The sequence below is a fragment of the Rhipicephalus microplus genome, chromosome 1 (genome assembly GCF_043290135.1).
Source record: "Rhipicephalus microplus isolate Deutch F79 chromosome 1, USDA_Rmic, whole genome shotgun sequence".
NCBI classification, from domain to species: domain Eukaryota; kingdom Metazoa; phylum Arthropoda; class Arachnida; order Ixodida; family Ixodidae; genus Rhipicephalus; species Rhipicephalus microplus.
In genome coordinates, this window is record NC_134700.1 from 120836658 (window position 1) to 120855061 (window position 18404).

Consider the following 18404-nt stretch of genomic DNA (forward strand, 5'->3'; position numbering starts at 1 on the left):
TTTTTCCTTCGCTCGTCTGAATGAATATTTTACGACCTGATAAAAATTTGGATACCCACCGCAAAGACCTGCCGACAGTCCATGTTCCAACATAATCAGCAGAACATGAGTGTGACTGACTGTGTCAAATGCCCTTTTGATATCCAAGAACACTGCGACCGTCAAACTACCACAGGCGCGTTCATGCTCCACATACGTTACTAAGTCCAGTATTGCATCCATTGTGCATCTCTGTTTCCTAAAACCTGTCACGTAGTTGGACAATACACCAGTTCTGTTGCACCACCATTGAAGTCGCGCATCACTCATTTTTTCCATTACCTTACATAAACAGCTTGTCAGACTGATTGTACGGAAGAACTCAAGGTTCAAGGGCGTCTTAGCCGGTTTTAAAATCGGAATGATGCGAGCAGACTTCCAAGACTCGGGTACAATTTCTTGCGGCCATAGATTATTGTAAATACCTAAGAGAATAGTTGTTCCTGTGGGCCCAAGGTTCTTTAGCATATTGTACGTAATGCCGTCCGGTCCAGGGGCCGATTTTTGACGACATGATGCTATAGCACAATGCAGCTCCCCTAACGTAAATACAGGGTCTAGTTGAGGATGCTGGGCCCAAAAGCTAGCATTAATTTTCTGGTTGGCTAACGTGACAGAATTATCAAATAATGCACATTGTAATGCGGCGGGCCTACTGATAAGTTGACAAAATTCATCTGCTACCACAGGTTCCGGTTTGTCCAAGGCTACAGCATGAGCCCGAAATTGGAATCTCTGTGAAACAGGGCCACTAAGTGCTCGAATTACAAGCCAAATTCTGGGAACAGGTGTGTGAGGAGAGAGCGTGCCACAGAAATCACGCCAGCGTCGTTTACCTAAATTTTCTAGCCGTCTGCGCATTACACTGTGGATTTTCTGTGCATTTTTGTATGCTTCTAAACTTCCGCTGCGTCGATATGCCCTTTCTGAACGTCGTCTGATGGCTCTTAGATGTTCATACTCTTCATCGACTGCAGCATAGTCTTTTGGAATTGGGACTTTCTTTCTACATTTATTCGCATTATCTTGCAGAAATTCAGTAAAGCTTTCAACTGTCGTGAGGTCACTATTTTGGTTTGTTAGGTGGTGCCGAAAAGCTTTCCAGTTCGTCAGTTTGCTGTAGCGTCTGGTGTCGTCTTTTCGCAAGTAGGGGTGATTTATTTGAACGGTAAAATGGTCAGTCCCACGTGTTTCCACATCCGTTGTCCATACCACACCATTCACTAGATCTTGGGAACACAAGGTTACATGGATGCAACTAGAGTAATTATGCCCTTGGACAAAAGTTGAGGAGCCGTCATTTAAAACTGTCAAATTGCATTTGTCTGCGGCACACTCAACAATGTTCCCACGTGCATCACATCGATCACTACCCCAGATTATGTTGTGCGCATTAAAGCCTCCGCATATAAACGTATATGAATTAGAAATGTTGAAGATATTTGTTAGCTCTTCTACCGAAATGCGGCTTGAAGGTTGTAGGTAAAAATTGATCACTGTAACGCACTGCTCACCAAAGGATACTTTGCAAACGACGAATTCCCGGGAAGTCCGAATCACTTGAGTGAACTTGATGAGAAGGTAGGTCCTTTCTGACGCACAAATGTGCTCTACTAGGACCACTTCGACGAGATGACTTATATATCACGTAGTTGGAGAGGCGGACATCATCATTCATTCCTGCCTCTTGGATGCAAAGTATTGGAAAATTATACTGCAGAAGGAGTTTACGGAAGTCAGCACACTTCCTTCGAAGACTATTGGCATTCCACTGGTATATGGAGACATCTTTGTAGCGCTTATTCATATGTTACTTGTCGCAGGTTTGACCCGGACTGTTGACACAATAGTGCTTCCAGAGGCAGCAGGGCTTTTACTTCTGGCAGGTTGTTTGCTTCCGGTAGAGCAGACAGGATTGCCTTAAGTGCTGCGAAAAGCATTGGCAGAATCAACTGCATGACTGGTGCAGAGGCACGGTCTCCATTGAATGGTTGATTTTCTGAGGCCTGTTGGGAATGACGTGACGTTTTGATGTTGTAGTTGGGGCGAACACTGGCACTGTCGGTTTTGCTACTTTCCGCCAGAGGTCCCGTGGGCGTTCGCAGCTTTGACGCGTATGTTGGGTTACTTGAAGGTACTTCTCGTGAGTGGTCTCTCGAGCGTGCTCTCGGCGGTTCTCTTGGGGTGCTTGTCGACTGTTGTTGTGGTGGCTGCTGAGGTGGATCACGTACAGGATGAACAATCTCAAGGTTTGGAGATGGTTCATTGGGGCGCGGTTTTCTTCCATGAATGAGCTCATGCCGACGCATTTTTGCAGCAGCTTTACTTTGCCGGTAGCCTGAATATGAGGCAGCGTGATTACCTGCACAGTTTGCACACTTAGGCTGAAGAACAGACTTGCACTCCTTATAATGGTGTTCTTCTGAGCAGATCTTACACCGGCGTGTGTTACGGCAACTTTTCGCCATGTGTCCGAATCGCTGGCAGTTATAGCACCGAAGTGCTGGACCAAGATATTCTTCCACTGGGTGACTGGTGAATCCTAAGTAGATTCTTCCTGGAATCGGGCGGTCATCTGGAAAAGTCAGGATCACTGAGTGAAGTGGACGCGTCGTTACTCCTCCATCTTCCTGGCGGTAGTATTTTATTTGCCGTCGCGCCGATATAACCCCTGCATCTCTCAAGTACTCTAGAAGTTGTTCATCTGAATACTGCAGAGGAACATGTTTTACTTTCCCAACGTTCCGAGTGTATGACTCTGGGATGAAAGGCTTAACTTCCAAGCCACCTACATTTGAAAGCATCAGAAGACGCTTGGCTGAACTTAAGGAAGCAACGCTGACACTGAAGCTTCCATCTCTGGTCGTTCTGAATGACTGCACTTTTTCTTTAGCAGCGGAAACTACTTCAGCTGATACTCGATTGGGGTTCACTTTCCAGAAGCTAGCACCTTCAGCTGTTGGACGAAAGACGACTGGGATACCCTCTGCTCATTTCTTTTTATAAGTAACCAACGTAAATGGTTCATCTTCGCCCATGTCTTCTTCATCACTTAGGTAATAAGTTGACGTTTTATCGTCGAGAGGATTCTCTTCTAAGCGAGGCTTCTTGCTCTCAGCTTCATCGTCCTCCAATGCTGTTGTGCTCACTGGAGCCATTTCGCGGATGTGAATTTGCAAACGTGCCGGCTTTATGATGCTTGGACGCACCTGTAAGCACCCAGGCTTTTCATTGTGTCCTGCAGTATCACTCATGTGGTTTAAGCACTTGGACGAGCATAAGGCTCGTGGCGATGGCTACCAACCACCGTAGTGGTCGCGTACTAGCCAAGTCTTTGATAACGGAACCTCGTACCTGTAGGGCGCCGAGCCCTCGAAGTCTTCACCCGGCGTCTTGTTTGCACACCGCAAAGAAATGGATGTCAGCGTAATAGTCCAAGGAAAGAACAGAAATCGAACAGTGCACAGAAACAGCGACTGAACAGATCCACTTCTCTGTATTCTGTGTATTCCACAGCGCTTTGCCTTACTTTGCTGTGTAGGGCTGTCATATATCCTGCACTCTATTGCCAAATCTTCAATATTAGGAACTTTTGTTGTTTTATGCAGCAAAAACAAAGAAAAGTTTATCTTATACGTGTCCTACTGCTAAGCGCTGTTTATTTGTTCATTCTGAAACTGCAATGCATTTTCTCAGCGTTCGCGACGAATTAAACAAGTGGTACACAGAAACATCAAAGTCAACTTGCGCTTTATTTTTAAAAGAAAACAATATTGGTGCATTTTCAACAATTTTGACGAAAAACAAATCAAAATAAAGAAATGGTGATCACAACAAACAGGTGGGACACATATCTTGCACAAATGTAATATATTATACATACGCGTGAATTCAGCACATTGAATAGCATGACGCACACCTAATGTTGACGCATCCTCCTATTCTTTTGCACTCTCTTCTCCAGCTGGGCAACCCATGACACTGACGCAGAGACCCATTCCTGCAAGTGTAGCACGTCACTGAAACGGTATAACAATAAGCACACTCGTGTAACGATAACTACTGCGTCATAATTACATGAACGGTTTTGTTCATGCTTCAATGAAAACATCAACAAACCAGTCGCACCGAATCGTGAACAAAGCAGTGGTTGTCTGCACTATTCAGGCAATGAATACTCACATGATTCAAGTATACGAGTAGTTTGAGAGAATACTCATCACAGGTAATATAAACATAACATCTGCTCAACGATTTTTAGGTGTCGATAATAAGTCGTACAGCACAAGTAACGGCAAAACTTTTCTTGTTCGCGGCAAAAACTTCGCCTCCATTCAGCGACCATACCACTCAAGGTTTCAAAAATTTTTAGTTTTTAAATTCTACATCTTCTGACCAACATGTACTTTCTGCCGTCTCGCTGTTACCTCTTTCCTTCATCTTTTTCTCCTAGACCTGGAAGGAGAGCAGGTGAAGCATGATATATAATTGAAATGCGTCTCAAATCCGTACAAACAGTTGCATGCCTCTGATAAGGTATATACACATGTTAATAGCCAGCCTACCACAAAATGGTAGCAGGTATGCTTTTGACTTCATGAAAATGCGGCGTCATGAAAAAGCTTTAGTGGCGTTTGACTTGTAATTGTATCGGTGAACTGTTCGGTAAATTTGAAATCGTTCATTTAGTATTTGAGAGCTGACTGTGAATATACAAAGAATATAAAGTCTTGAGACTATGAATGAAACTCAGGAAAATTATCGAAAATTCGCACCTGTTAGATACGTGTTTCAGTTCTGCACATGCGATGTCCACCTCGACAAAGTAAAATTTGCCCTATGTGCAGTGCCTTACGAACGCCCTTGAGCAACACGAAAAAAAAGATTCATATTGCTTTTAATATCTTAAGATCACAAAGCACACATGACTAGAATAAACAAGTGTAATGACACCAAATGTTCTATGCAAAGCATATTTACTTGTTATTGATTATTTGGTAGGATATGTACTAATGGTTGCTTGAAGAGAACTAGCTCAATTCTGTCATGTATTTTTTATTGTTTTATAGATGAGACTGTTATTTTACGTATATTCGTGTTTATTATCGGTACCAAACACATAAAAATCACCCTATTCGAATCTTTCCTAAGCGTACCTAATAAAATATTGACCTACAAACGTTGTTTCAAAAAGTAGTATAGTGACAAACCTTCACAATTCCATCAAGCAATTCAACCCATCTGGAAACTTTAGTAGTAGTTTAGTAGTCGAATATCAGCAACGCCTAACTTGAAATTAACATTCATGAAGTAGGTCAAAAAAAAACACAAACAGCTCCGATGACAAATTACAGTGTAGGCATGTGTGTCTCAATGAGCAGCACACAATACTTTTTTCATTATTCTCAACATTGCAATATGAAAAGGCGGGCATATACAACAAACGACAATGATGTGTGAGTATCGCTTTTTTGCTGTTTCTAGTGGTTCATGACACAAGAATCTGCAAGTTAAATGTTGACTGTAATGCAACATGCTCAAGGAACTGGATTTAAAGTATCTGAGCACAATGTGACACAGCCGCTGAGTTGCTTGAACACGAACAGCTGTCTCCGCAGTAACCAGGAAACGCAAAGGGTGCAGGGTCTGCAGCACCTATGTCAATGGACGTGGTTCAGAAAAAAGTCCAAAATTGTTCACAATCCTTCAACGACCAAGAGCTTGAGCAGGTTCGGCACGTCACACGTGGGGCACTGTTGCCAATTCTCGGCTCAGTTCACAGCAGCAACGGGCGCACTGCAAGGAGGGTCCACATTACCAAACGGGTCCACATTACCACACGTCGATGCCGCTGTTCAGACGTCCTTTTCGTGCCCCATCTCAAGAAATAAAAATAGGAAAATTGTCTCCCAGACGCAAACCACTCGATGAACCCGCTTGAAGATTTGGGTTTCTGCACTTCTCTTCTCAAACACACATTCATCACAGTCACTGATGACCAGTATTACATAGGCTCCAGTGTCAACCGAAGGCTAAACTACACTCCAACGCACAACAGACTGGTCCGCCTGTACAATCCTCCCGTCACGTAGCCTCGAAGTGCCACGCTGGGAACAGTGTCGCCACACCTTGCTCATAGGCCGGTGCTCTTTTTAACAATCCAAACTTGGTTGTTTTCCTTCGGGTACACCGATGATATCTGCAGCTGCATCGCCTCTTGAGGACTGGCGGTCGTCGTAAATGGGCAAGCGTCACTCTCTGTGCTGCCTTTCTTGGCCACACGACCTACGTAACAAGGGCACAATGTAAAAAAAAAGAAGACAAGCTAGTAGCCTTACTTTGTCTTCTGAAGTCCAGAAGAAAATCATATTCCGGAAGGTTGAGCCGAAGAAAAATACTACAAACAGCATGATGAAGGCCTTGCAAAGCATATAAAGTAATACATTAGAGCGTTTTTGACTACACGGGCATGCATCGATATTGGTTAAAAATTTGTCTTGTATAAGATGCAAATCGAAATAATGCTGAAAGAAACAGCATTGCTTTAAACATCGCATACCTTGGCAGCATTTCCCGATATTGAATACGCATTCTTTATTCTCACTATGCTTTATTTCTCAGGAGTTGCGATTACAATTAACCATAAATAAACCTCTTTTTTGCAACATTGAAAATACGTTCTCACGAAACATCAGTTTCTTTATTCATATGTATTTTTACACTTAATGCAGCATTAGGAAACCGGTATTCCGGTCCACGCCAGGTTATATTGCCCCGCTTTCATAACAGCGAGAACAAAGACAACACAATTGCCGCGATGGTCTCGTGGATAAAGTACTCATCTGCTGACCCGCAGGTCGCAGGATTGAGTCCCAGCTGCGGCGGCTGCATATTCGATGGAGGCGCAAATGCCCGTGTGTTCAAATTTTGGTTCTCATTGAAGAACACCAGGTGGTTGAAATTCTCGGAGCCCTCCACTACGGCGTCTCTCATAATCATATGGCGATTTTGGGACGTTAAGCCCCACGTATAAACAAAAAAATACAACACGACGGTTTTTTTTAAAATAACAAAGAGTCAGAAAAACAAGAAATCCTTTCAGATTGCAACAGGGTAGGAAATATTGGGGCCCTAATTTCAAAGCTTCGCAAAACATTTCTGTGAAGTATTTACTGTAAAGCTACTGCACTTTATTATTTTTGGTTCCATATTGTTTCCTGCTGGCGAGTTCCTAATCAATGCACCCCGCCTCGCACAAGGCGAGTCATGAAGCATCTGAAAGCGTTTCGCTCAGGCAGTGCAGTTAAAGAGAAAAAAAAAACTGGCGCGTGGATTTTACAAATGAAAAGGAAACAATCAAGCCCGCTTTGAAAGTGCGAGTCCCTCCGTTTCCTAGCTTTAATATAGGAAGAGAGCGACTTGCCTTTAACCTCAATTAAGCTTAACAAACACTTCATGTTTGATATTTTTGTGTGGCTGTTGGTATTTTTATTCTTGCATTTGGTACATTTGGTAAGGGCGGAAGCTGTTGCTTTCTTTTGAAGCAGTTAAATGAAAGTAGAAATACGGTCTTCTTTCTTGGCCCGCTTGCTTGTTTTTAGGGGCGAAGCTCCTTATGGCGTGACTTGGGCGTCCCTCGTATGTAACCACCAGTGGCACATACCCGAAATAGGTATAACACTTGACCTCCAAGGTGGTGCCAGTGAGAGATTTCTTCTGTGCGTTGTTTAACAATAAAAAATAGTGCTCAATGTACATGCCAATGGCTGCTAATGGGGAATGAGAGACATGAGCATTCGGCTTTTAGTCAACACGCACGCTGCGATCCCCATTAGCAGCCATTGGCATGTACATTGAGCACTATCGGACAAGAAAGGGATGCTACATTATACTCGCTGGGTGTAACCTCCTTAGCTTTAGAAAGGTTTAGCGAGCGTTGAGCCGCAGTGCCATGAATACAATGAACTTGTATATACCATGAATGAACTCAAGGTGGTTAAAAATGAGAAGTAGATACGAAGCGCAAGCCGTAAGAAAGTAAAAGCCGAATTCTCCTGTCTCTCATTTCTCATTAGCAGCCATTGGCATGTAAATTGAGCCCTATCTGACAGGGAAAGGTTGCTACGTTATACTCGCTGGGCGTAACCTCCTTGGTTTTCGAAAGGTTTAGCGAGCGTTTGGTCGCTGTGCCATGAATACAGTGAACTAGAATATACCATGAACTCGAGGTGGTTAAAGGTGGGAAGTGGACCCAAAGCGCAAGCCGTAAGAAAGTGTGCGTGTGCCACCTCTCGTTTAGTCCTTGGAATGTCCGCTGGATGGCGGTGCTTCTATATGGGGAATATATGATAAAAAGATGCGAGATGGTGGGACTTGGAGTGTTGAATAGATGAACGAACGGACACACAAACAGATGCATGGATGGACGCATGAACGGACGCAGGGGCGGATGCATGAAAGAACGCAGGGACGGGCGCACAAACAGACGCATGGACGGTCACACAGACGGACGCATGGACGGACAAATGCTTCGCCCCACTCTCCATCATTCACTCCGTGGATATGCTGCCATTTTTTTCTGTTTTCTATATAAGCACCTAAATGTATTTCTAATCACTTGATAAATACCTAGTAATTTCATATTTCCCTGAATAGGTTTGTGGTATACAAATGTATACCAAACTTAAAACTTTATTTGTTGTAAACAAAGCTAAATTTTCCTCTCTGTGGTTCGCCCATCTGTGTGGCTCTACGTTGACAAAAAGGTGGTTTATCTTCTTCGTGGAGAAGGAGCATAATCAGAAAGAAAGGAGCTTAACGAAATAAATAAAGCTGCGGAGTAATAAAATTGATAAACTTTTAAGTATTGTTCAAAACGAACAAACAATCAAATAATGGTAATGTTACAATGTCCGCAGAATTAGTTAACATATTAGAGCTCGTAATTGACAAAATGTTGAAAATGTTCACAGTGTCTGTCGTTTCATAGTGCCCTGAGACTTCACCTTTGTGAAATATATTGAGAGCAGTGCTAAATGGCTGGAGCAGAAAAAAAAACACCTTCGTATACTCACCACAAGATTTTTTTTCAAGGGTCATATAACATCCAAACCACCTCTCAGCGACACCACGTGCATATTGACCAGCGGAAACCCTGAGTGTGATCAGGTGATCTAGATGTTTATATGCGGCAATTTTCTTCGATTCTGCTAAATATTTTCACCCTCTTCCATGTCGTTTACCTCGCAACCTTAAAGGTTATGAATGTTACCAACTGGCTCATATGCTCAAACACTTGTTATTTGATCCCTTCCATTTGAGATAACTAAACTTGGCCTGAGCTGCAAATGCTCCTTCTGTTAGCTACGTACTTGTGCGCACTGAATCGTCCCGCGTGGTCAGTGTTGTGTGAGATGTGTACTTTAGAAAGATCGAGTACGTTTGTGTCTGCCTTCTTACTTTCATTGCACTACAGTCGATATGTTTGTATCAGCGAAAACAATTCACAGAAACTAAGCTTCATGGCACAGCTCAAGCATGCTATAGTGCCCCCGTGCAGCGGGTGCAATCATTTTGTTGTAGAGACACTGGTGGGGTAAGAATATGTGCTTAGAGTAGACAATAAGCATACAAGCAATTCATGCTGCCAAAACATTCGAACAGATTGGTATGTTAAGGTTGGAAGTTTCATAGGGATTGTTGCAAAATATTCAAACGCCCTGAAAATCTTGTCGTGACATAGCCGTATTTGCTCGAGACGCTCCGGTTGGTCAGCAATATGTGTACTAGCGATTGAATTTCATTATGAAAATCTCTAAGCAAGAAAACAATTCACTAATGATTATTTTAATCACGGTGGAAAGTGAGAGTGCTTCACAGAGATGGCAACAAGTTGCATTAGAAAAACCACGCCATATTTGCGGAGTTTGCCAGTAAAAGTACGTGATTTGTTATAAACAACGTATACTCACTTTTGTTGAAGAAGTCACTTCCCCTCAGGTTCACCGCTGCAAACACAATGAGTGGCAACAGGCAGAGCAGCGACACGGACACGACCACCACGATGAGCAAGACGTAGGAGTAGATTTTGGCGGCACTGCCTGTATTAACAACGAGTTAACGATAAGTGATGACCATAACAAGGATAAACGTGCATTAATTGAGAACATTTTAGGGGCAGAGCTCCTTAAGACGTGGGTCTGTCCATCCCTTGTATGTATGTATGTATGTATGTATGTATGTATGTATGTATGTATGTAGTAAAACGTAGCCAACGGGCGCACATACCTGCTCTAGAGCAGGTATGTGACGCAGGTGATGCAAGACGGGATATGGTGGTACTTCGAGTGTTCACTAGATGGACGCACAGACAGACAGACAGACAGACAGACAGAGACAGACAGACAGACAGACAGACAGACAGACAGACAGACAGACAGACAGACAGACAGACAGACGGACAGATGGATGGATAGATGCGTGGACGTACGGACGGATGGCCATACGAAGAGACAGACAGATTGATGGGTGGATGGACTCACAGACGGATGCATGTACAGATGGACGGGCGCATGCATGAACGCACGGATGGTCACACAGATGGACGGAAGCAAGAACGAACGGAAGGATGGAAGCATGGACGGGCTGATGGACGCTTCGCCCCACTCATCATCATTCACTCAATGGATGTGCTGCTTCCGCATAGCCAATTTTTCTTTAAAAAACGATGTTTGCTGGGCCATGATGACAGCTATTGCGGGGTGACAGGTCCCTTGTATTTCTAAGGTATCAACAATATATAATTCACTAGAGCAGCTGGTGTGTATTTTAAGCCTTACGCTAAATCGCGATAATAAAACGGACGAATAATACATGCATAATTATGCTAACATCGATGTACCCTATTTCAATGATCACGTGCGCAAATGTTTATGTTGCAATAGCGCCTGAGCTTTCGGAACCAAATATTTACACTGACAGTACGTCTGCTCCAATATTGTTGAACAATTTATTTATACTGCCTGCTAACGCTAGCCTGTGTGAACGTTATTCATAATGCAAACGTAACTTCCCATGCTTAGGTGTAATCTGGTAAATAATCAGGCAATAAAGGTTTCCCTCGGCCTAGATTTGCAAAAGTTAACACAATGAATTGAAGGTAACTTTCTCTGAGAGTCAGCTTTGCAGTAGCATGAAGAGTATTATTGGTCAGAAAACTATGCCCAAGAACGATGCTGCTTTGCAACGATTGATACGCTCCCAGAACTATCACACCTGCGGCAAACATATCAGCGTATTTGAGACTGAATATGGCACAATAAACTAAATCTTTAACGTTGAAAAACACCTGAAGAACTTCAAACTTATGTTCCGTCGGAAACGTAACCCTATATATTTTACTTCGCAGTGGCTTGCGCAGATTTGGAACGTAAAATGCGTAGTTGCACACAACAAGCTGCATTGGTTTATTATGAATGCTATTGTTCAGCTGCGGACATGCAAGTAACGGACACACACTAAGCTTGGTGCAGTTTCTTGGGTTGGCAATCATACATAATCTTCTTGTGTGCACACAGCTGCCGTGATAGTGGCATAGCAAGTTAGCTTCGTAATATTATTCAAATTATGTGATTCCATGTACTATGAGATAACCCATATTTGCGTCGACGAACTTGCAACACGTCGTAGATAATTTTAACCCTCAAAAGTAAACAATAACAATATTTGGAGTTTAACGCCTCAAAAACACAATCTGATGATCGAATATGTCCTAGTGGGGGGCTCCGAATATTCTTTCTACCGCGTGGTATTCTTTACCGGGCACCTATATCTAACTACGTGGGGCTCAACCATTTCGGCCTCTAATGAAAATGCAGTCTGCGCGGCCGAGATTCCATCCCGCGGCCTTCTCGTCTGCACTCAAACACCTTAACCACTACGCAAATGTGACGGGTATAAAGATCAAAAGCGGCATACAGCTTACTCGATGTGAATCGACAAACGAACGTATAATCTAAAGGCTTCATCTGAAAAAAAACATCGCAGCTTATCAATGGAGTGAGTGATGATTAGGGCGGTGAAACGTCTTTTAGCCCATCCGTGCTTCCAACCTTCCGTTCGTTCTTGCATTCGTCCATCCGCACGACCATTTGTGCGTCCATCCATGCGTCCGTCCATCTGTCCACGCGTCCGTTCGTGAGTCCATCCATACGTCTGTCCGTCCGTTCATGCGTCCATCCGTCCGTACGTCCGCGCATCTTTCCATCTATTTCTCGATCTTCGAGGCTGTCTGTCTATCCATCCGTCCGTGCGCCTATCTAGTAAACACTGTAGTACCGCAATCTCGCATCTCGCATCGCCTGGGGCACATACCCGCTCTGCACGTCCTTCCATCCCTCCGTCCCCAAGCTAGTCGATCTGTCCGTCCGTCCAAGCGTCCGTCCGTGCATCCATCTAGTAAACACTGAAAGTATCGCCATCTCCCATCTCTCATCGCATGTGGCGCGTAGCCGATCTAGAGTAGGTATGTGCCACTGGTGGCTACGTACGACAACAATGGAGGAAGGACAGACCCACACCCTAAGGAGCTTAGCCCCTGAAAAAACAGCACTGATTTAAATAGAAACGAAAAATACATCACATAAAGTGTGGCCCTCTCCTCGAGCGATGTTGTCTTGTCCGTTTTTGAATTAGCACTGTTTTTTTAGATGAATACATACGAACCAGCTCACTTTCATTCACTTATCAATCGCACAATTAAATTTTAATCTTACCTGACTTCATGAGTTTGCCCACTAGAGGCTTAATTGGAGGCAGAATGGTTAGCGCAGGACTCCGGCCCCGCTCATTCACAGACGATATCACTAGGAAGTACTCTACACCCGGAAGAAGGTCGTGAACCTGTTAAGACAAATACAACCACAAGTATTTATTGTGTCATTAGAACTCTCATACTTCGCAGTCACAACTTAAAAATACAGGCACAGCATCACGCGTTTCGAAGCGGTGAATCGTGAGCACACTCATTCGTTGATTGATTGATTTGTGGGGTTTAACGTCCCAAAACCACCATTTGATTATGAGAGACGCCGTAGTGGAGGGCTCCGGAAATTTTGACCACCTGGGGTTCTTTAACGTGCACCCAAATTTGAGCACACGGGCCTACAACATTTCCGCCTCCATCGGAAATGCAGCCGCCGCAGCCGGGATTCGAACCCGCAACCTGCGGGTCAGCAGCCGAGTACCTTAGCCACTAGACCACCGCGGCGGGGCCACACTCTTTCGTGTATACCGCCACTCAAGATGGCTTGTTGAGGTGTCCACCTCCATTATTATGCCATGTTAAACCACACTCACACCGAAATATAAAGCATGGGAACACTCGCAGCATGAGTAGGCTTTACAAATAGTGAATGACTGCTTGATGAAACTCGCTGCGTCACTAATTTCATTCCCAGATGAAGGTCTCGCTGTGTTTACCACTACCGAAAGTAACACTGGTAGAATAGTTCAACAGTTACGTTAGCAAGACCATTTCTTCTTCCAGTAATTGGAAATCAGCTTTATACTATGCATTACTGGTATCAGTAGCCAAAACTTTGAAACTTTGAACCTTACTTGAGCACTATGTAAATATGTTTCTTATGGCAGTGGAGTGGGTTCCAGTAAAATTTTCTTCGTCACCAGCTCATGACATAAAACACAATTTATAAATTACAGGACTTCAAATCTACCGAGTCTATAGACCAGAGTGTAAACCAGGCGGGGAAGGTAGTTTATTAAAAATAACAAGCGACAAATTCGGCTTGAGATAGTATGATGCTGCTTAAAGTTACAGGCGACTGTAAGGAATGCGTAACAGCGCTGTTTTCAGCAAACTGCCAGTGGCGTGCGACTTTTTTTACTTGCTGAAATTATGAAACTAAGCGCAGGAAACACGAATACAAGCACTTGACTAAGCTTTTATTTCGCTCCAGAAACGTAAAGCAAAGGAGGAAGGAGTAAGATGCGACACCCGCTAAGCGCATTCTTTCCTTACTCATCCACCTTATCAGCCTCCAAACAAGGAAATATGAAAAACACGTCAGCACGCTGGGCACTTCACCTTGAAGAAAGATTCTTCAAAATGATTGCCAAATTGTATTCCACAAGTGGGACTTATTCAATGTGGTCGTTGCCGGCACTCGAGCAAACGTGCAAAACGCAAAATCCTCAACTTCGTGGGTGTTTTAAAGCCACACGTTTTATATGTTTGCCATCTGTACCCCGTAGTTTTCTTTAAACTTTCGGTCTAACAAAAAAATTCTGTTTCGCAACGTGCTCGACCATTATTTGTAAAGTAAAGCGAACAATGTATGACTGATTACAGGATGTAGTGGCTTGATTTAGTTAGGTGGCCTGTGTCTTAGTCTCATTTACTTTTTATAATATGCAAAATGCAGCATCACTCCTAAGTACCTGTTTGGGTTAAAAGCTCATGGTTTGCCTTTTCCAAACCACCCATGAGAGCTCGTCATTTTAATTTTACTATGAATGAAAGGCCCGTAGCTTTGAACGGTATTATCCCACAATTTTTTCAGCTAGATTTGACAATTATATTAGGGATCCTTCACGGAAGGCTGAGTCTATTGACAAAAACACTTTTAAATAAAATGGATCACGAATTACAGATTCATACACGTGCGCTAATTCAGCATTGTCGGAACACCTGTCAGCGCTGGTTGCTTATCAGTCAGTACGATAACGTTGCGTTTGTTTTTTTGTTTCTTTTTCCACGGGAGTGGGCATGGTCTATGAAACACGATCAGTCAGCAAAGATGCTGGTAACTTCATTCTCTTCTGTCTATCTAAAGGCACCTTCGAACATTTCTTTTCGAAGGCTCTGCTTTGTAGAAGGCTTCGGCTCCTACATACGGCTCCTATGCGGAACTTGTGCCAGTGAAAGACTTCATAGTACAGACAGATCTACAGCACTAATGCTCCGTTTTGTTCGCGCTGAAGGAACACTTATTCATTCTACCGTGCAATACGGTATATATAGCACAGATAAAAGGCAAAAATAAAATAAATTCTATATTAGGACATTTATATTACGTCATGCGAATCTTGAGAGGCGTTACAGTTGGTGGCTGCAGATTCATTTTGACTGCAGCACATATCTTAGGCACTCTAGGCACTCCTAAATTTCAGCCAGCCCGCCTTGTTTTTCATTTCGCCCATTTGAAACGCGGCCTCTACAGCAGGGTACCGAACCAATCTGGATCTAAGAAGCTTATTATTGAAACATCTAATCAAAATATCTCCGAAGGTGTGCATTGATAATGCAAGTTTTAAAGACGACAGTCTTTCTCGGGGACCTTCGACGCAAAAATTTCGGTCTGTTTGTCTGTCTGTTCAGCTGTCTATTTTTCTGCCCTAACGGTACCCTGAAAAAAAAGGCACCATACGATACCCAAAACGGCCTACCCCATCTGCAGAATCCACCAAAATTGCTCCGAATTCAGCGTTCGTACTCGCGCGATTTTGTCAATAAAAAATCAATTTTTTCGCATACCTGAGGCAGCACAACAACATGTATATAGTCTGCATGTGCGTCACTTACTACAAAAGGCATACATAAGTTATTCTAAGGACCATATCGTTTATGCGCTGACCATGCAACCCTTGTAAGAAAATGCAAGTGTTTCAATGCTTTGCTTAGACGACATGGTGGTGGCACCTACCCACCGCCTTGCGTCCTACACCTCATCATCTCTGAGACGGGCGCACACACCGCTCGCTTCGTTTTTCCAAGTTAACTACCAGATAGCATTCATGGCTCAGGTCTGACGTGATTTGATGCGCTCGTTCGCCTCCGCTGCACGCTCGAGGCACTCTGAAGCTGTGCCTCCGGGATACTATTCGCGGATTTTCTTCCGCAGAACATCAAATAAACATTTTGTTCACTTCCTCCAGACGCAACTCTATCGTCTTTCGACGACTTTTGTAGTGTAACAAGCAGATACGGGGCAATTTTTGTCAACCACTTTGCTCGAAATAATGGGGCCTTTTTGATTAGACGCGTAGTACAGCATTAGGTGATTCTTTTTGTTTTAAGGAGCTACCAATGTCCTTGGTGGAGGGAGATAGCGTAAGAAAAAAAATTGTAGGCAACCATTATTAGTAGTTTAGATCTCTGGCAGTGGCATAGAAACGTCGGCATTCTTGTGCCATGCTGTACAGCTTGACTTCGTCAAGCTGCCGTAACAAATCACTGAGCCCATGCAGAGGAAAAACCGTGCTTTCCATCCGCTCCGCCAGGTGCCGCAAGGATCCCAGCAGCTCACAAGAAAACAGTCCACATTCAGTGAACTTATTGAATTGATTTTCGGAAATTTCTGTTACTGGAAATTTATTCTTCTTTTATGTAAACCAATGCAGCTCCGCCGCAGTGTTCTAGTGGCTACGGTACTGGGCTGCTGACCCACAGGTCGCGGGATCACATCCCAGAAGTGGCGGTTGCAATATCGATGGAGGTGAAGATTCTGTAGGCCCGTGTGCCCAGATTTAGGTGCATGTTAATTAATCCCAGGGGGTCAAAATTTGCGGTGTCTCGCATAATCGACGGTGTCTCGCATAATCATACGGTCGTTTTGTGACCTTAAACTCCACATATAGATCAGTAAACCAATGCAGCGGCTTAATGAATATTCAGTGTAACTTCCCACATGAGCCTGAACCATCATTTTCAAACCGGCTATATTTTTAGAACGCTATTTTCAGTATGCTAAAAAAGTTAGAAGTAAGTGTTTGAACAAAATGATTGTAAGAACATCAAGCGTGTCATTCAGCGCCCATGCCATTAAAAGAAAGAAGCGTTCTTTTTCTCTGTGTTGTTATTTGGGGGGGGCGAATCACCCTACCGTATCAGCGTGACGGTGTGCTTCGTCAACTGCTGTTGTCGTGACGGTTGATTAGCCTGAGCGCAAGAAAGGGATCACCTTCACTCGCCCAGAAAAAGCTCGCTACCTCTCGCCACCACCTCATCGCTCACCGCGTTGCGAGACAGAACGATGGGCGCGCGTTGACTATGCAAAGACCCTTTTGCTCGCTAAAGACAACACCCAGCGCGACCCTTCACCGCCACCCCTTATATATAGACGCTGCACATTGAACTGAAAAAAAGTGCGGTGCTCAAATACTGTTGCGCGTACTTGAATGGAGATTCGCATTGTGCGAATCTCCATTCGCGCTATAATTGAAAGCGGTCTGCATCCTTCGCTCTCCCCAGGTTTCAAGTTACTAGAGCTGAAATGCAGTTCTCTACTTGCTTCGACCAGCCCCACTTTCGTAGCTGGCACTCGGCTTGCGTGACATGCAGGCACACTCGGCGCGACAGCTGCGTGGACTGTGTCTGACGGTGGGCTGAGCACATGATAATTTAAGCATAGAGGTTCTTTTTAATATTTCTCACGTTGAAGAGTTATCTGTGATGCTGAAAGCACGAAAAAATTCTTGCAACTATAATTATCTAAGTGAAAGACTGCGCTCACCCAAAAGTCTGGTTTATCGGCAGTGAAGTTAGCGACGACAGTGGCTGTGAGCACATCGTGCACGGAGAGGACGAAGTGGGCTGGCATGTGACCGTCCGAGCCAGCCTGGCACTCCAGGTGCAGAGATCCCTCGGTCTGGTTTGTGATGGAGCAGTTCTCCACGGGCCCCGGTGGACCTGCTTACAGATGCGCCGACACAATCGCCACAACAAAAATTTAAAGGTTTAAATTGGAGCACCGAACGATATACATTATATGACGTAAGAGATGTGAAGGAAATCAAGAACGCGATAATCTCTTTTTTTTTCAAGTAATAAAAATCAGTTTGAATAATTCATTACTGAAACTCAAAAACTGCCCAAACCATGTGAGTACTCAAAAAATGAGTACTCACACGGTTTGGGAATTCACAGAAGGCAAATTTTCCACTTCCTCGGTATGCAATGTTAACGCTGTTAACACATTTTGATTTTAAAGTCTGTCACCCAGCATGTGCAAGCAAGCGCCACTACAATGCACATTACTATGACGTGCAAACGCAGTTCACTGTGTTTGGGGACCCTGCGTTCTGCATGCAGCCTAAATTGCAGAAATCAATCTTGGAGTCGCTAACGACGATTTACGTGCACCACGTGCGAATGACAGCAGATGAGGGCTGCCGCGAGTAATACGTCGATAGTGTCTGTCTACCCGTAGCATAAACTTATGGATGACGTCGACGAAAAATAACGTTCTTTTTTTTCTGAAAAGTTAACAAGGCACAAAAATGCAGATCTAGAAGTCCCTGTGTTCATAACGCAGTCACTTAGCTCTATTAAGCCGATGCAAAAAATG

The 18404-nt window shown here is 43.8% G+C and overlaps 1 pseudogene; it reads right to left on the bottom strand.

Moving 5' to 3' along the window:
* Window positions 1-6038: 6038 nt before the first annotated feature.
* LOC142765664 (nephrin-like) overlaps window positions 6039-18404 on the bottom strand; it is a 103396-nt pseudogene continuing 91030 nt past the window's right edge.